The sequence below is a fragment of the Pongo pygmaeus genome, chromosome 18, assembly GCF_028885625.2.
Source record: "Pongo pygmaeus isolate AG05252 chromosome 18, NHGRI_mPonPyg2-v2.0_pri, whole genome shotgun sequence".
In the NCBI taxonomy this organism is placed as follows: Eukaryota; Metazoa; Chordata; class Mammalia; order Primates; family Hominidae; genus Pongo; species Pongo pygmaeus.
In genome coordinates this window covers 49,753,250-49,772,261 of record NC_072391.2, presented here as the reverse complement: position 1 = coordinate 49,772,261, position 19,012 = coordinate 49,753,250, and the positions used below count along the sequence as shown (strand labels likewise).

The following is a 19,012-nucleotide window of genomic DNA, read 5'->3' as shown; positions in this document are numbered from 1 at the left end:
TCTCTATGGAGCTTGGAGCAACTCAACACTTGCCAAACAATTTAGAGCTGTCAAAAGAATTCAAACTGCATGAGGCATCTACAAACATTTTCTTCTTTTTCCTCCCCCAAAAGGTCAAACATATGCTTGGAGTGGGACATTTCCTTCAATCACTTTCAAAATAACAATTTGTTGGAACATTTGTATTAACCTTGAAACTTGTCCAATCTGCTGAGAAATAAGAAGCTACACTGACATGTATGATAATAAAGTCCCCAACAAACCTGGCCAACAAATGACACATGGACCCTCTCTTTGCACATAATTAAATGATTTTTTAAATGCCAAGTGTGATCGGCACACAGAGCTGGTCCTCTCAAGGGGGAGTGTTCATATGGCAAACTGCCAAAAAAGGATGCACTGCTTTGCTTTAATAAAGAGGTAACAGCAACAATGTTTTCCTCCTTAGCCGTGAGTCAGGTGTGGACCAGCATGTGGGATGGTGACGGGTCCAAGAGCTAAAGGCCCAAAGGGGCCCAGTGCAATGGCTCATGTCTGTAATTGTAGCATTTTGGGGGGATCGAGGCAGGAGGATCCCTTGAGTCTAGGAGTTTGAGATCAGCCAGGGCAAGATAGGGAGACTGCATCTCTCCAAAACAAAAAAAAAAAAAAAAAAGAAAAAAAAGAAAAAATAAAGTCGGGGGTGATGGTGTGTGCCTATAATCCCAGCTACTCGGGAGGCCAAGGTGGGAGGGTGCTTGAGCCTGGGAGGTCAAGGCTACAGTGAGCTATGATTGCACCACTGCACTCCAGCCTGGGCGACAGTGACCCTGTCTCGAAAAATTAAAAAACAAAAGATAAAGATGCAGAAGGACCACCTGCAGGGAGACATTTCATTGGTGAAGACATTTTGTGCTCAATTAATCAGGTGTGAGAAGGTGGTTGCCTTGGACTTGGTCCCCTGGGAACAGATTTGTATGTGGAAGGCTGGTAGGGGCATGTTCCTAGGCAACACTCTTGTAAAGAAGTAGGGAAGGCAGCATCAGGCAAAGAGGGAAACTGATGTCCAATATGGCTACAACTGGTGCCTCTGTCAATCTTATGGGGAGCTCTGGAGCTGAGATGGTCCTTCAGGAGTATCCCACGTTGTGGCAAGGCAGCAGGAACCAAAGCTTTTTAATTTTTTTATATGTTGTTATTACATTTTGCCAAAGTAGGAGAATAGAATGTACTTTATTTAACAGCTTTTAGCTACATTTATAACTTGCAGACATCCAGAAACAGGCTATGTGTGCCTCTACTTGTCATCCTGCCCTGGGACCTACAAATGTTGGAGGAAGCGTCAAGGAAGGTGTCCAGTCTCAGAAGCTTTGAATTCACATGCGTGATTGATTACCTGTGTGGAGTTAGCACAAGCAAGGAAAGAAAGTTCTGACATTTTCTGACTATGTGATTTTGTCTGCCAAAAGTGGGCACTGGTTTTATGACCCTCTTTCTCAGATGCAGAAACTGAGGATTACAGTGCTTTATTCTCTTGCTCAAATCATGCAGCTGTTGGTAAGTGGTAGAGCCAGGACTGAATCTAGACAAACTGATCCCAGTGCCTGTACACTGAATGACTCTCTGTGTCCAAGGCTGAGCAGGAATTTGATCAATTCTGAAGATGCTTGCACTGGGTCCACCTCTCCACTTTCTGAAATTCTGTTAGAATTTTAAGGCACAAATGTCACCTCCTCCACGAAGCCTTTTCTGATTTTCTTCAGCCATATTTTTTTCTCCATTTAGCTTGTCTTTCTCACACATAAGCTTATGTACCCTGACTAGTATTAAAATTACCTTATATGTATCTCATCTCCCCCAGGACTTGCATATAATTTCCTTGATGTCAGTGAGCCTGCCATATTCCCATATCTGCATCACTTTATATTAGTTTTTTCTTGCACCATAAGAAATTCTCACAATTTTGTCAGTTTAAAACAACAGAGAATGAGAGAAAACATTTGCAAACTACTCATCTAACAGGAGACACATATCTAGAATATACAAGGAACCCAAACAACAGAAAAAAAATAATTTCATTAAAAATGGGCAAAGGACATGAGTAGATATTTCTCAAAAGACATACAAATGGCCAACAGATATATGAAAAAAATGCTCAACATCACTAATCATCAGGGAAATGCAAATCAAAACCACAATGAGATATCATCTTACCCCAGTTAGAATGGCTATTACTAAAAAGACAAAAAATAACAGATGTTAGTAAGGATGTGGAGAAAAGGAAATTCCACATGGTTAATGAGAATGTAAATTAGTACAACCTTTATGGAAAACAGTATGGAGATTTCTCAAGAAAGTAAAAATAGAACTATTGCACAATCCAGCAAGCTCACTACTAGGTATGTATCCAAAGGAAAAAAAAATCAATCTATCAAAGGGATACATGCACTTCCGTGTTTATTGCAGCACTATTCACAATAACAAAAATGTCAAATCAACCTAAGCATCCATCAACAGATGAATGGATAAAGAAAATATGGTAGAGGTATACAATGGAATACTATGCAGCCACAAAAATGAATGCAACCCATCATTTGAAGGAACTTGGATAGAATGGGGAGATATTATGTTAAGTGAAATAAGCCAGGCACAGAAAGACAAATATTGCACGTTTTCACTCATATATGGCAGCTGAAAACATTGATTGTGTGGAGATAGACATTGTGTGGAGATAGAGAGTGAAATGATAGATACGAGACTAAGAAAGAGGTTGGTTAATGAATACAAACATACAATTAGGCAGAGGGAATAAGTTATAAGATTTGGTAGCATTGTAGGGTGAGTATAGTTAACAACAATGTATTGCATTTTTCAAAATAGATAGAAGAGGAGACTTGAATGTACCTAACACATAGAAATGATAAATATTTGAGTGATAGATACCTCAAATACCCCAAATAGAATTACACATTCTTTGCATGTAATAAAATTTCACATGTACCCCATACATATGTACAAATATAATATATCAGAAATAGGTAAAGGGTAAATCTAAAAAATAAAAATAGAAGGTAAAAAAATAATAAAACAACACAACATTATTATCTCCTAGTTTCTGTGGGTCAGAAGTCTGGGCTCAGAGTCCTCTTCCAAATTCGCTAGTTGGCTGAATTCATTTCCTTGCATTTGTAGGACTAAGGTTCCCATGCTCCTGCTAGTTGTTGGCCAGGAACTGCCTTCAGCTCCTACAGTCTGCCCATAGTTCCTTGCCACGTGGCTCCCATAAGCAGTTCACAGCATGGATGTTTGCTTTATTCCCAGAGAGCTGGAGTGCATCTCTGTGACTTTCTTTTCTGCAACCTGCTGAAGAAAATTTGATTTTAAAGCACTCACATGGTTAGGTCAGGCCCCCAGGATAATCTCCCTTTTGCCATAAAATTTAACAGTCACAGATGTGATATAGTTATATTCACAGGTTCAACCCATACTTGAAGGGGGAGGGATTTTACAAGGATGAGGGCCCTTGGGGATCTTATAATTCTCCTACCATACTGTCTACCACCTGAAATGTATCCTGTGAAAGTTTGCAACGTAGTGAGTGATTCCTCATTTAGTTTCCTAGTTGATTGCACGTGGCATGGAAGCAAAGTGGCATATAAGCAAAGAATAACCCAGGAGCCCCACATTCTTTCAGTCTTGGAGATAAAAGAAGGAACTTATATCAAAGGGGGCAGATGTGATTTTGGTCACTCTTATACCTCGAATTCAATGTTTCCACCAAGTAAGTATACAGCTGAGGGGATGCAAGATGATTTTTAAGTGATGTATAGGCATGATAATAAATAATATTGAAGCACAGGGTGAAAAATTTATTCCCTTCTAATTTCTTTGCCTGTGCCTCGTATTACATTGAGGAGAAAGCCTCAGTTTGGTGCCACTATTTCTTTTAAGACTTCCTACATTTGGGAATCTCCCTTTTAACTAAGAGAAGGATGGCTCAGGCTCAGAAACTTAGAGGCAACATTAACAAAGTAGCACTGAACAGCATTTTTGTTTATATTGGGCCCATTTATAGTTCTTTTTAAATTATGGCCTGATACCAACTTTTACTTATAGTACTTGTAAAGTATTTGCTTATTAAACTTTTAATTAAAGAAAAAAGTCAACATTAATTAATAAAATTTTTATGTAAATCATAGTATGGGTGGTTTATGGATATGGCAAAAGTCATTGATATTGGATGTGAATGATGGAAGTTGGGAAAGGATGCTCAAATCCAGGGCTAACACTGGCTGCAATACCTGTGCTGGGGCTAAACCTGCAGGTGAGAGTTAAAGGGAGGCTCAATTGCTAGCACTTGGGAAAAGAGTGGGACAAGACCTTGTGAATAGCCTGGGAACTGGGAGCCTGGCTTCTTATCTTAGCTCAGCCATTTACCAGCTGTGTGACTTTGTGCAACTTTGAGCATTCACTTTCCGGTCTGGACTTGTAGGGTCCTCATTGTGAAATAAGGAGTTTGGATCTCATGGTCTCCAGTGTTCCTTGGAACCATGATGTTTTATGATTCTGTGAATGAGGCAGGCCATTATAGTCATTTTGACCCAATTTTAATATGTTGTTACGAAAAAACCCTCTTCATAGCCGATCATGTAAAGTGGAGTTTTTCGACCTCTGCACTATTGACATTGGGGGCTCAATAATTATTTGTTGTGGGAGCTGTCCTGTATATTGTAGGATGTTTAGCAGCAACCGTGGACTCTACATGCACATAGCAGCCCACCAGTGGTGACAACCAAAAATGCCTCCAGATATTGCCAGATATCTCCTAGTGGGCAAAATTGCCCTGGTTGGAAATCGCCAGTTTAGTGAAAACTCGCCTGTTTTTGTGCAGCATCTGTTCCATTGGTTCTAATGGTATAATGCTACTCAAACTCCACCAGCAATTCTTTTAGTCTGCAAGTTGCCTTCCATGGAGCAATAGGAGACACTAGGCCACTGGATTTATCAATTGATTCATTGATGAATTCACTCATGAATCATTTATTTCGCATGTACATATTGAACACCAGGCATACAATGGCGAACAAGAACTTTCAAGAACCCACAGCTGGCCACCATTGATTTATGCATCATTTCTTGCAAAACATATTAATGTATTACTTGTGTGTCTATTCCACATCTAACACATATTTCTTGCATTTCTAGTTTTTATCAAGCACTATGATGAAATACTGACACAATAAACAGAATACACATGCTACCTGCCTTTAAGAAGATTCCAGTGTGCAAGACATTCTGCTAGACATTGGTTGGCACTCAACTATAATGAATGAATATGAATATGATGGATTGAACGCTATTTCAAGTAGGCTTCAATGCAGTGAGGACAATCAGATGCACATCTAATCGAGTCTTTAGGAAGACAAGAAATGGAGAGAGTCCTTCTTGGGAGGAGAGAACTCTGCGTACTCTGGCTGGGGAGAGTAAACAGACCTTTCTGGATACATTTGAACTAATTAATTAAATACAACATTTGTAAAGTGTTACTATATACCCCTTTGAGAGATGAAAAAACTTCTTCAGAAGGTTAAAGAAGTCATCTAAGCTTACCTAGTGGAACACAGTAAACGAAGGGAGGGGTAGGGAAAGGAACTCAAATCCAGGCCTATCTATCAGGCACCAAAGCCCCATGAATGTGTTTACATTGACAGCCAGATACTAAAGGGTGTGGGGAAATTTCTCAGAGAAAGACAGATAGAAGTTATAGAAGTGTGAGGAAGCAACATCAGTAACTAAACATCTACAGATAATCATCACTAAGAAGGCTGCGTGAGAGTAAACGTATGATTCTTCCTGGTTTCAGGAGTCTAGGCTTTCCAAAAAATCCAGTACGGTGGGAAAGACATGACGTGGCTGAGATGGAGAGAATATGAGGTGGCCGCAGCAGAAAGTTGAGCACAATTTGAAAGAAGGAAAATTTGTGGCCAAATTCAAGGTGAGCTGCATGGGACTTAGTATTATCTTGCTTTTGTTGTTTTAGATCTTTGAAACCCTCTTTATGAAACCTATTAAAGTAAACTTTTTCTCATTCTTACTTTTTTAGTCTTGGTTTTTTCCCAAAATTTACTTGGAAAACAAATCCCAATCTCAAAGACTTTCCTCATTACTGGAGAAAGAAATTTCTGCAAGCTCTTTACTAGTCTCACTACTGAGTGAACTGTCTTACCACAGAGGTCACTTTACACATTTGGCTAAGGAGCAGGGGAATATTTTCAGTACATGCTGTACATAAGTAAAGCATGGGTTTCCATGACATGATTTTATGTCTATTTGCTGCCCTTCCCCAGTGATTTGTGATTTTTTCATAAATAATACAAAATCTGAGAGCAAATGAAGTAATTTTTATCTTATTCCATCAAAGGATTTCTGTTGAAGTAAGTCCTACTCTTTTTTTTCTTTGCTAATGGTCTTTAAATATCTTGAGATACTAGTTATGTCTAGCCACAAATGCCGTAATGCTAAATAGAAATTACCCAAGAATCCTATTACAGTGTGGGTCTTTAAAATGTAATATGGTAGAACATTTGGAAGAGATGGTATTATAGCTGCATTGTTACAAATTGTCAACTTTTCAATCTTTGAGAATTGAACCTTTGGGAAACTCACTGTACTTACCTTGATGGGCTCCAAAGAACAATAAGTACTAATGCTGATGTGGATTTCTTTTGGAAAAAAGCAAAGCAATTAATCAAAATGGGTATGTCTGTGTCTCTACTAGGTTATAGGCTCAATGAGGTCAGGCAGAGGGGCTTTAGTATCTCTCATAGCGCTTGGCATAGTCACTTGTATTATGGGGTGCTGGTACTGCCTGGGTATCTGTATTTAAAAGATGCAGTGATTTTCCAACCAGTTGCAAAACATTTGGCAGTTTGAAATTAGCCATAGTAGGAATATTTACTTCATAGAAGTTGGTACACACTACCAACCAGGGTTTGTGTGTGTGTGTGTGTGTGTGTGTGTGTGTGTGTGTGTATGCGTTTGTATGTGCACTTGGTTGGTTTGTTTTGTTTTGAGAGCTGGTTTACCAACACACTGAAGCATATAATCCAGTATCCAGGAACTGTTTGCTCATTTACAATTTAGAAGCCTCCATTTTGGGGAAATAACAACAATGAAATCCTAAACTAATGGTCAATTTAGTTAGAATTTTTTCCTTTGTTGCCTGGAACTCACTCTGTACTTCACTTCTCCCTCAATAACTTTGTTTCACAGTATGTGTGAAGAGACTAGGATAGAGAATTATCACAATTTTCCAAACGTAAAAAATACTTGTCATACAGGCTATGTCTATGCAAAGAAAGCATTTCCAACTTTACTGTATATTATACTCTGTTCACACTGTCTTTCCTCTTTAGAATTAATACTCTGATACATCCCTCATTGTAATTAATACTCTGATTCTATTTTGGAACTCAACAGTACACAAATCACTTTCCCAGGAACCAAAGGATGCCTAGCATGACTAAGAACTAGTTTATGCTGTTTGATATTCCTTATCTAGCAGGAGGAAGAGACGATAGCATTTGAGAGAATCTGGGTATGGCCACTCTTATCTTGTTACCGTGATGTGTGGAATCAATATCCATAGGAAGTGATAGGTCAGAGCCAGGGTCACCTCTTAGAGCTAGAACAAAAAGCATGAGACAAGGTGTAAAATCAAGTAAGGTATAGATCAGGGAGTGTCAGTGCAAGAAGAGATTTGGTGGGGATGGTGGAGAGCTAGACTCAGTAATTCTAGAACTGAAGTCTGGGCAATGAGATAATTCCAGTATTGAGCTGTAGGCATGGGAATGGCAATTGTTCCAGTCCTGGTGACTGTGGGCATGGGTGTGTTGAGACCATGGAGCAGGACATTAGTAAAACCTATGACTGCAAGGGGCTTGCAGCTGGCTTGAAGAGCCATTAAATATGCAGGAAAATGGATCTTATAATGAAGTCAAAAGAAGAAAGTGTTAAGTATGTGGCAAGGATTGAAATGCAGCACATCTCTGGATTAATGACTTCAAGGATGAGGTAGGATTTTAAATGGTCTTCAAAAGATGGGTAGAAAGAGGCAGTAGGTGAAAATGGTTTGACTAAGCACAAATGAGAAAAATGCTTAATGTGATATTGGCAGATGAGGATGGTACCCGACTGACTGGAGTACAGGAAGATTTACCATGGTTACATTTGGATAGTTACAGGTTTTGGTTAATAGGGTCACCAAAACATTGATTTTTATTAAGAATTAAAATGCCATAACATTTTTAATGTTAAAAGAACACAAAAACATATACCTGAGAATGAAACTGGATTCAACAAAACTGTATTATCTGAAGTCCTTAAATTTGTGCACTTCATCGTGATCAACATTTTTTGTACACTTTACACATTTCTGAAGACTAAGTTGGAGGATACCAAGATAAACCATACATGGTTTTGCCTTAAAAGGGGAGGGGAGAGAGAGCTAATATATGGGTGATGGCAACACAATGAAAATCATAAATGCTTTTAAGAGAAATATGGATAAAACACTGTAGACATTTTTAAAATTCTTTAAATTGTCACATAATAATTGTACATACTTACGGGGTACACAGAGATGTTGCAATACATATGATGTATAGTGATGAGATTAGGGAAATTAGCATATTCATAATCTCAAACATTTATCACTTCTTTGGGCTGAGAACATTCAATATCCTCCTTCTAGCTACTTGAAACTATGTAATATATTATTGTTAACTCTAGTCATCCTACAGTGCTATAGTACACTGAAACATTCCTCTAATCCAATTGTAATTGTGTATCCTTTAACAAGTCTCTCCTTATTCATCCCCTTCCCCCACTCTTCCTAGCTTCTAGTATCATCTATTCTTTTTTAGTTGTATAAGATCAACTTTTTTAAAGCTTCTATATATAAGTGAGAACTTGCAATGTTCAACTTTCTGTTCCTAGCTAATTTCAATTGATGTAATACCCTCTAGTTCCATTCGTGTTGCCAAAAATGTCAAGATTTCATTCTTATTTTATGGCTGAATAGTATTCCATTGTGCATATATGCCACAGTTTCTTTATCCATTCATCTGTTGTTGGGCACCTAGGTTGATTCTATATCTTGGCTATTGTGAATAGTGATGCAATAAACACGGGAGTACAGATATCTCTTCTAAGTACTGATTTCCTTTCCTTTGGATAAATGCCCAGTAATGGAATACCTGGATCATATGGTAATTCTATCTGTAGATTTTTGAGGAACCTCCATACTATTCTTCATAGTGGCTAAACTAATTTACATTTCTACCAACAGTGTATAAGAGTTCCGTTTCTCGGCATTTTCTCCAGAACTTGTTATTTTTTGTCTTTTTGATAATAGCCATCCCAACTGGGGTGAGATGATACTTCATTGTGGTTTTGATTTGCATTTCCCTGATGATTAGTTATGTTGAGCATTTTTTTTCATATATTTGTTGGACATTTGTATTTATTCTTTGAGAAGTGCCTATTCAGATAATTTACTCATTTTTAAATTTATTGTTTGTTTTTATGCTGTTGAGATGTTTGAGTTTCTTGTATATTCTGGATATTAATCCCTGGACAGATGAATAGTTTGCAAATGTTTTCTCCCATTCTGTAGGTTGTCTTTTTACTCTGTTGATTGTTACCTTTGCTGTGCAGACACTTTTTAGTTTGATATAATCTCGTTTGTTTATTTTTGCTTTTGTTGGCTGGGCTTTTGAGGTCTTAGTCATAATTTTTCCCCCAAACCATGTCCTGAAGCTTTTCCCTTATGGTTTATTCTAGTACTTTTATGCCTTTGGGTCTTAGGCTTAAGTCTTTGATTCATTTTGAGTTGATTTTTGTATAGGGTGAAAGGTAGAAGTCTAGTTTCATTCTTCTGCATGTAAATATCCAGCTTTTCCAGCGCTATTTATTGAAGAGACTATCCTTTCTTCAGCATATGCTCTTGGTGCCTTTGTCAAAAATCAGTTGGCTGTAGATAGGTGGGTTAATTTTGGGGGGTCTCTATTCTGTGCCATTGGTATAAGTTACTGTTTTTATGCTAGTATCATGCTGTTTTGGTTACTACAGCTTTGTGGTAATTTTGCAGTCTAGTAGTGTGATGCCTCCAGCTTTTTTCTTTTTGCTCAGGGTTGCTTCGGCTATTTGGGGTCTTTTCTGGCTCTATACAGATTTTAGAATTTTTTTCGGTTTCTCTGAAGAACGTCTTTGGTATTTTGATAGGGCTTTCATTGAATCTGTAGATTGCTTTGGGTAGTATGGTCATTTTAACAATATGAATTCTTCCAATCCATGTTTTTCTATTTGTTTGTATCCTTTTCAATTTCTTTCATCAGTGTTTTGTAGTTCCACTTGTAAAGGTCTTTCACCTCCTTGGTTAAATTTATTCCTATGTATTTTATTATTTTTTGCAGCTATTATAAATCAGACTAACTTCTTGATTTCTTTTTCAGCTAGTTCATTGTGTATACAAATGCTACTGATTTTTGTACATTGATTTTGTATCTGGCAACTTAACTGAATTATCTTTTGTATCTGGCAAGTTAACTGAAAACTTATCAGTTCTAAGACTTTTTTGGTACAGTCTTTAGTTTTTCTCTATACATAAGATGATGTCATCTACAAACAAGGAAAATTTGACTTCTCCTTTCCAATTTGGATGCCCTTTATTTCTTTCTCTTGCCCAACTGCCCTGGCTAGAACTTCCAGTACTATGTTGAATAGAAGTGGCATCCTTGTCTTGTTCCAGTTCTTAGAGGACGTTTAACTTTTCCCCATTCAGTATGATGTTAGCAGTGGATCTGTCACATATGGTCTTTATTATGTTGAAGTACTTTACTTTTTTTGTTTGTTTGTTTTGTTTTTTTGAGACGGAGTCTTGCTCTGTCACCCAGGCTGCAGTGCAGTGGCACGATCTCAGCTCACTGCAAGTTCTGCCTCCCAGGTTCATGCCATTCTCCTGCCTCAGCCTCCTCAGCAGCTGGGACTACAGGCGCATGCCGCCATGCCTGGCTAAATTTTTTGTATTTTTAGTAGAGACGGGGTTTCACCATGTTAGCCAGGATGGTCTGGATCTCCTGACCTCGTGACCCGACTGCCTCTGCCTCCCAAGGCGCTGAGATTACAGGCGTGAGCCACCATGCCTGGCCAAAGTACTTTACTTCTGTACCTGATTTACTGGGAATTTGTATCATAAAGGATGTTGAATTTTATCATAAGCGTTTTCTGCATCTATTGAGATGCATATGGGTTTTGTCCTTCATTCTATTGATGTAATGTAAGACGTTTATTATATGTTCAGCCATCCCTGCATTCCTAGGATATTCTGCTCGATCTTGAACTATTATCTTTTTGATGTCTTATCAGATTTGGTTTGCTAGTGTTGAAGATTTCTGTGTCTATGTTTATTAGGGATGTTGCCCTTTAGTTTTCTATTTTGTCATGGGCTTCTCTGGTTTTGGTATCAGGATTATGTTAGCCCTGTAAAGTGGTTGGAAAATATTCCTTCCACTTAAGTTACCTGAAATATTTTGAGAAGATTGGTATTAATTTTTCTTTAAAGGTTCAGTAGAATTTAGCAGCAAAATAATTGGTTCTGGACTTTTCTTTTTTGGGCGACTTTTTATTACTGATTCAATCTCATGACTTGTTATTGGTCAGTTCAGTTTTTCTATTTCTTCTTGATTCAATCTCGGTAGGTTCTATATGCCTAGGAATTTATCCATTTCTTCTACGTTTTCAAGTTTATTGGCATATAGTTCATCATAGTTGTCTACATAATACTTTGTATTTCTGTGGTATCCATTGTGACATCTTCTTTTCATTTTTTGTTTCATTTATTTAGCTTTTCTCTTTCTTTCTCAGTCTAGCTTATGGTTTATCAATTTTTATCTTTCCCAAAAACCATTTTTTATGTGTTTTTGATTTTTTGTATTTTTTTAGTTTCAATTTCATTTACTTATCTCCTGATCTTTATTATTTCTTTACTCCTACTAGTTTTTGGTTTAATTTTTCTTGCTTCTCTAGTTCCTTGAGATGTATCATTAGGTTGTTTATTTGAAATTTTTCTAGTTTTTTTTTTTAATGTAGGCATTTGTTTTTAAGAGGTCTCTTGCTTCTTAATACTGCTTTTGCTGTGTCCCATAGGTTTTGGTATGTTATGTTTCTATTTTCATTTGTTTCTAGAAATTTTTAAATGTTATTCTTAATTTCTTCCTCCACCCAGTAGTCATTCAGAAGTATGTTGTTTAATGTTCAAGTATTTGTAGTTATATATATTCCTCTTGTTATTTCTTTCTAGTTTTATTATATTCTGGTTTGATAAGATACTTGATATAATTTTGATTTTGAAAAATTTTTTGAGACTTGTTTTGTGTCCTAACATATGGCCAATTCTGGAAAATGTTCTATGTGTTAATGAAAATAATGTGTATTCTGCAACTGTTGGGTGAAATCTTCTATAAATATCTGTTAGGTACATTTGGTCAATAGTACAGTTTAAATTCAATGTTTCTTTGTTGAGTTCTGTCTGGATGATCTGTTCAAAGCTGAGAATAAGATGCTTTGTTGAGTAGGATGCCAAAGTCTTCAGCTATTATTGTATTAGGGTCTACATCTCCATTTAGATCTAGTAATATTTGCTTTATATATCTGGGTGCTCCAATGTTGGATGCATATATATTTACATTTCTTATAGTCTCTTGTCAAATTAATCCCTTTATTATTATATAATGTCCTTCTTTGTTCATTTTTACAGCTTTTGACTTAAAGTCTGTTTTGTGTGATATAGATATAGTTACTCCTGCTTGCTTTTGGTTTCCATGTGCATGACATGCCTTTTTCCAGCCTATCTGTGTCTTTACAGACTAGGTTGAGTTTCTGATAGGCAGCATATAGTTAGGTCTTGTTTATTTGTCCATTCAGCAAGTCTATATCTTTTAAATGAGAAATTTAATTCACTTACATTTAAGGTTATCACTGATAGGTGAAGACTTATCCTTGTCATTCTATTCATTTTTTTCCTGGTTGTTTTGTACATCCTTTGTTCCTTACTTCCTCTCTTATTGTTTATCTTTATAATTGGGTGGGTATTTTGTAATGAAAAAGTTTGATTCCTTTCTCTTTCTCCTTTGTATATGGGATCTACCAGGCAGTTTTATAGTTTTACATTCTCTCATGATGATGGTTATCAGTTTTTCACTTCCAGATGTAAGACTCTTCTGAAAACTTCTAATAAGGCCAGTGTAATGCTGATAAATTCTTTTATTTTTTTATCGTGAAAGATTTTATCTCTCTTTCATTTCTAGGGACAGATTTGCTGGTTATAATATTCTTGTAGGTAGCTTTTATTTCTCCCTTCAGTGCTTTAAAGATATCATTCCCTTCTCTCCTGGCCTGTAAGGTTTCTGCTGAGAAATCTGCTATTTGTCTAATGGAGAGTCCCTGATATATGACTTGATGCTTTTCTCTTGCTGCTTTGAGAATTCTTTGTCTTTGCCTTTTTTTTTTCTTTTTTTTTTTTTTTTTGTTTAATTTTCTGAGACAGGGTCTCACTTTGTCACCCAGGGTGGAGTGCAGTGGTGCTATCTCAGCTCACTGCAACTTTGACCTCCCAGGCTTAAGCAATCTTCCCACCTCAGTCTCTCAAGTGTCTGGGACTACAGGCATGCCCCACAATGCCCAACTAATTTTTCATGCTTTTTGTAGAGAGAGGGTTTTGCCATGTTGCCCAGGCTGGTCTCAAACTCCTGAGCTCAAGCAATCTTCCTGCCTTGGCCTCCCAAAATGCTAAGATTACAGGCATGAGCCACCACACCTGGCTGTCTTTGACTTTTGACAATTTGACTATAATGTGCCTCAGAAAGAACCTGGTTTGGTTTAATCTGTTTGGAGTTCTTTGAGAATCCTGAACCTGGATATCCATCTCTCTCCCCAAACTTGGGAAGTTTTAAGCTAATATTTCCTTAAATATATTTTCTATCCCTTTTCTCTTCTCTTTTCCTTCTGCAACATCCATAATGTGAATATTTGTTTGCTTAATGGTATCCCATACATCCTGTATGCTTTCTTTCTTTATTCTTTTCTAAGTATTCTTTTTTTTCCTTTTCTTTTTTATCTGCCTGTGTTATTTCAAAGAACTGTCTTCAAGTTTAGAATTTTTTTCTTCTGCTTGGTCTAGTCTGTTGTTGAAGCTCTTGATTTTATATTTTATTTCATTCTTTGAATTCTTCAGCTGTAGGAGTTCTGTTTGACTCTTTTTAAAAATGATATCTATCTCTTTGTTGAATATCTCATTCAAATCCTGAATTGTTTTCCTTATTTTGTTGAATTGACTATTTGTATTATAGATAAACTTGTATCTCACTAAATTTTCTTAAGGTTATTATTTTGAATTCTTTTTCTGGCATTTTATATATTTCTTTACGATTAGGGAATTATACTGGAGAATTATTGTGTTCCTTTGGAGGTGTCATTTTTCTTTGTTTTTTTCACGTTTGATGTGTTGCTACCTTGATTTCTGTGCATCTGATGTAAAATCATCTCTTTCAATTTATGGAGTAGGTTTCATAGGGAAAGATTTATTTGTATAAATAGGTCTTGGAGTGTCAGTTTGGTGAGGTGTGTCAGCTTTGGTTCCAGGTGGATGCAGTAATGTAGTCTTCATGTTGTTTCTTCAGCTGTAATTCATGCTACTGACATTTCTAAGTGTCTTAGTGGCCTAGGCTGAGAGAGTTTGTGGCAATGATGGTGTGGGTTCATGAGGGTTAGACTTGCCAGGCTATTTCTCAGGTTGGAGGTGCATGTGTACACACAGTGGGTTGGCCAACTTGGAGCTGGGGTTGGGGAGCTGGGGTTATTATTCTGAACAGCAGCATGCATGTGTACATGGCTGCTCAGCAGGCCTGGGGTCATGCCTGCCAGGAGGGTCCCATGGGCCTGTTTCTCAGGCCTGGGACTCGGACACACAGCTGCTCAGTTGTATGTTTCTTAGGCCTGAGACATGGGCACACAGCTGCTCAGCTGCTCACAGGTGTGTTTGGCAGGGTGGGCTGTAGGGCTGTTTCTCAGGCCCAGAACATGGCTGCATGGCTTGTTAGCTGTCATGGGTACATGTCTTCTGGGGGTGGTCCATGGGATTCTTTCTCAGACCTCAGATGGGGCTGCATAACTGCTTGGCTGACCTGAGATGTGTCTGCTGGGGTGGCCCATGGGGCTCCACAGGCTTGGAACATGAATGCAAAGCTGCTCAGCCTGACTGGGGGGCTGTCCCTGCTGCGGGTGGCCCACAGGGCTGTTTTTCAGGCACAGGACATGGGCTCATAGCTGCTCAGCCAGTGTGGGGGCTGGCCCGTTGGGGGCAGCCTGTGAGGGCTGTTTCTCGGTCTCAGGATGCAGGCACAGAGCTGCTTGGCTGGCCTGGGGCAAGTCTGCCAGGGGCAGCCCACATAACTGGTTCTCTGCTGCTTGCAGTTGTGGGGCCACTGGGCAGACCAGGGGCTTGTCTGCAAGGGGTGGAGCACCACAGAGCTATTTCCGAAGTTCTGGACATGGGCACATAGCTGTTCTACTGGCCTGGGAGCCTGTCGGTGGCTTGAGGGCTTGGGGGCCTCTCTAGCTTGGGAGAGGACATACAGCAGTTTGGCCCACTCAAGGCCAGGTTAGCCCTGGCACTGTAAGACTGTTCTTCTAGCTGGAACTGAGAATGGCAGAAGTTGGTTTTCCTGTGGTGCAGGACCTGAGCCACAGCCAATCCTGGGCCCAGGCTCTGTACTACAGGGCTTGTGGTGTTCAGCCACCAGTGTGGGTTTGGCCGAATAGAGATGGAACCCCAGCACTGGAGAGGTGAAGTGGCTATTGGCCCCCAGAGGAGGGCACACTCCAGAGTGGGCTCTGGTCTCAAGAGAGTGATGTGCTGCAGCAGCTTGGCTCACAGAAGGTGGGTAGAGAGTGGGGAGTGTGCACACCTTGTGCTCCTAATCTGGGACAATGCAGCCGCATCAGTTCTTGGCGGTTATTCAGACTGGGCTGAGGGCGTGTGAGGACTGTGGGATTCTCCTGTGTTAAGGACTCTAGTGTTTGCAGTGGCAATGGGGGCTGGTAGAGTTCTTCTGCTTACCTTTTCCGTGCCATGGGAAGTCACTCCTGACTCTGGGCAGATCCAATCCAGGTGGGAAAGATGGGTCTGCAGAGGCTGGGTGTCTTCACACTGCCCTCCTAGACTTCTAATCACCAAAGGGGAATCTCTACTCCCCCACCCACTGCACTCCAATGCTCTCCCTTTGACAGTCCAGTCAAACCATATCCTATCTGTTTATTTGTTGCTTTGGTCTTTCTTTGTGGTGAGGGTGAGCACCAGGCCTCTTTAGTCAGCCATCTTGCTGACATCATTCTCAGTTATGCACTGTAGACATTATGAGAAGGAAGAGATTATCTGTGACCAGCAGGAATCAGAGATGTTTCATGGAGAATAAGAAGAATTTGTGACATCCATTCAGCTTAAAAGTCATCTCCAAAGAGAGGCTTTCCTCTGCCACCTCAGAATCTAAAGTGGGTTTTTTCTACCAAAACATGGCAAAGTGTTTTTTTTTTTTTTTTTTTGAGGGACTGGTTCTTTATTTCAAAAAGACATTTGTCTACGTTCAGTATCAAAACAGTTGCACTATTGATTTCTCTTTCTCCCAATTGGCCCCAAAGAGACCACATAAAAGGAGAGTACATTTTAAGCCAATAAGCTGCAGGACGTACACCTAACAGACCTCCTAGAATCCTTACCAGAAAATGGGGACTGGGTAGGGAAAGAAACTTTAAAGGATCAACAAACTGCCAGCCCATGGACTGCAGAGGCTGTCACAGCCAGATGGGGTGGCCAGGGTGCCACAAACCCAAAGAAGCAAAGTTTCAAAATAATATAAAATTTAAAAAGTTTTGTACGTAAGCTATTCAAGATTTCTCCAGCACTGACTGATATAAAGCACAATGAGATGGCACTTCTAGAGACAGCAGCTTCAAACCCAGAAAAGGGTAATGAGATGAGTTTCACATGGCTAAATCAGTGGCAAAAACACAATCTTCTTTCTTTCAAGGAGGCAGGAAAGCAATTAAGTGGTCACCTCAACATAAGGGGGACATGATCCATTCTGTAAGCAGTTGGGAGGGGGTAGAGATGGGACAAAATTTTGGTCTCAGAGGTCTTATCATCTTAATTTGGTCATTTCTAATTAAAAAAATAAAAAATAGAAATAACATTATCCAAAGATATCTTAAAGCTGAAAACTTGAACAGCACATTTTTTGTTTTTGTTGTTGTTTGGCTAACTTCTCCTGGAATCACCTTTCTGGTTTAGCTAGTACTTTGTACAGAGCAATGAGGTTTCCCATAGTGGAGTCTCCCTGGGCTCTATTTGGCTCTCAGTACGGCAGGCCTATACCTTTTCCTCTCCTTTATGGAGAGGGGAATATGCATTAAGGTGAAAAGTCACCTTCCAAAAGTGAGAAAGGGATTCAATTGCTGCTTCAGGGCTGTAGAATTATTTGGAATGTTTTACAAATGGTTGCTACAAAACAACAAAAAAGGTAATTACAAAATGTGTACATCACAACATGCTTTTTAAAGACATTATGCATTGTGCTCACATTCCCTTAAATGTTGTTTCCAAAGGTGCTCAGCCTCTAGCCCAGCTGGATTCTCCGGGAAGAGGCAGAGACAGTTTGGCGAAAAAGACACAGGGAAGGAGGGGGCGGCGAAAGGAGAAAGCAGCCTTCCAGTTAAAGATCAGCCCTCAGTTAAAGGTCAGCTTCTGTCAGGCTGGCCTCAGGCGGAGTCTGGGTCAGAGGGAGGAGCAGCAGCAGGGTGGGACTGGGGCATTCTACATCTCATTCAGGTCAAGCAGAGTCTGGTCCAGCATCCTTTGTGTACAGAGGTGCTCCTCTTTGGTGCATTTCAGTTTATCTTCCAAGTCATCAGTTGTCTTTTCCAGCTTGGCTACCGATCTCTCAGCAAACTCAGCACGGGTCTCTGCCTCCTTGAGTTTATCAGTAAGAATCTCGATTTCTTCCTCATATTTGTCTTCTTTTTGAGAGTACTTTTCTTCAGCAGCACTCAGACACTTCAGGTTCTGGTCCATCAGTCTAATCTGCTCATCCATCTCTCGGCAACGGGACTCTCTGCCAGCTCAGCTCGTTCCTCTGTGCGTTCCAAGTCTCCTTCAATGATCACCAACTTACGAGCCACCTCTGCATACTTCCTACCTGCCTCTTCTGCAATGTGCTTAGCTTCTTTGAGTTGGAGTTCCTGGAGTTCCATCTTTTCTTCTTCTTTTAAGGCCCAGTTTTCAATAACCTTCATACCTCTCTCACTCTCATCAGCGGCTTTTTCCACTTCTTCCAGCTTTTGCAGGGCAGTGGCCAGGCGCTCCTGAGCACGATCCAGCTCTTCTTCAACCAGCTGGATCCTACGGTTCAAGGAGGCCACCTCAGCCTCAGCCTGTTCCCGGACCTGCCTTTCTCCCTCAACTTCTTGCTGGAGGCGCTCGGCTCGCTCCTCTTCATCATCTGCCTGCTGCTGCAGAACCTGGATCTTGCACTTCACCGCCTCAGTGGTGGTGGTCCCAGCCATGGTGCCCACCCAGCTACTGCTCATGCTCCGGTTCCTGCCTCCTCCGCTTGGCATTGCAGCCCCCTCTCACGGGCAAAAGTTTTTGCCATGGGAAAAAATCCAAGAAGAATGAAACATTAAGGGTCTTCCATAGCCAAGAGCTGTGTCTGGAGGTTACCACCCCCATTCTATATCCATACATATTGGTTGGTTTGATTGCATTAATTCATTCATTAAATATTTTCTGAAAGCCTTGTGCCAGATGCAGCTCTAGGAGCTGGGGATAAAGTGATTAACAAAACAGACAGTGTCTAGGCACTCATGGAGTATATGTTCTGTGAGAAGACAGACATCAATCAAATAACCATATGAATACACA

General features: G+C 39.7%; 1 pseudogene; it reads right to left on the bottom strand.

Moving 5' to 3' along the window:
- Nucleotides 1–17,111: 17,111 nt before the first annotated feature.
- LOC129016070 (tropomyosin alpha-3 chain-like) lies at nucleotides 17,112–18,654 on the bottom strand (annotated as a pseudogene).
- Between the last annotated feature and the right edge of the window lie 358 nt (nucleotides 18,655–19,012).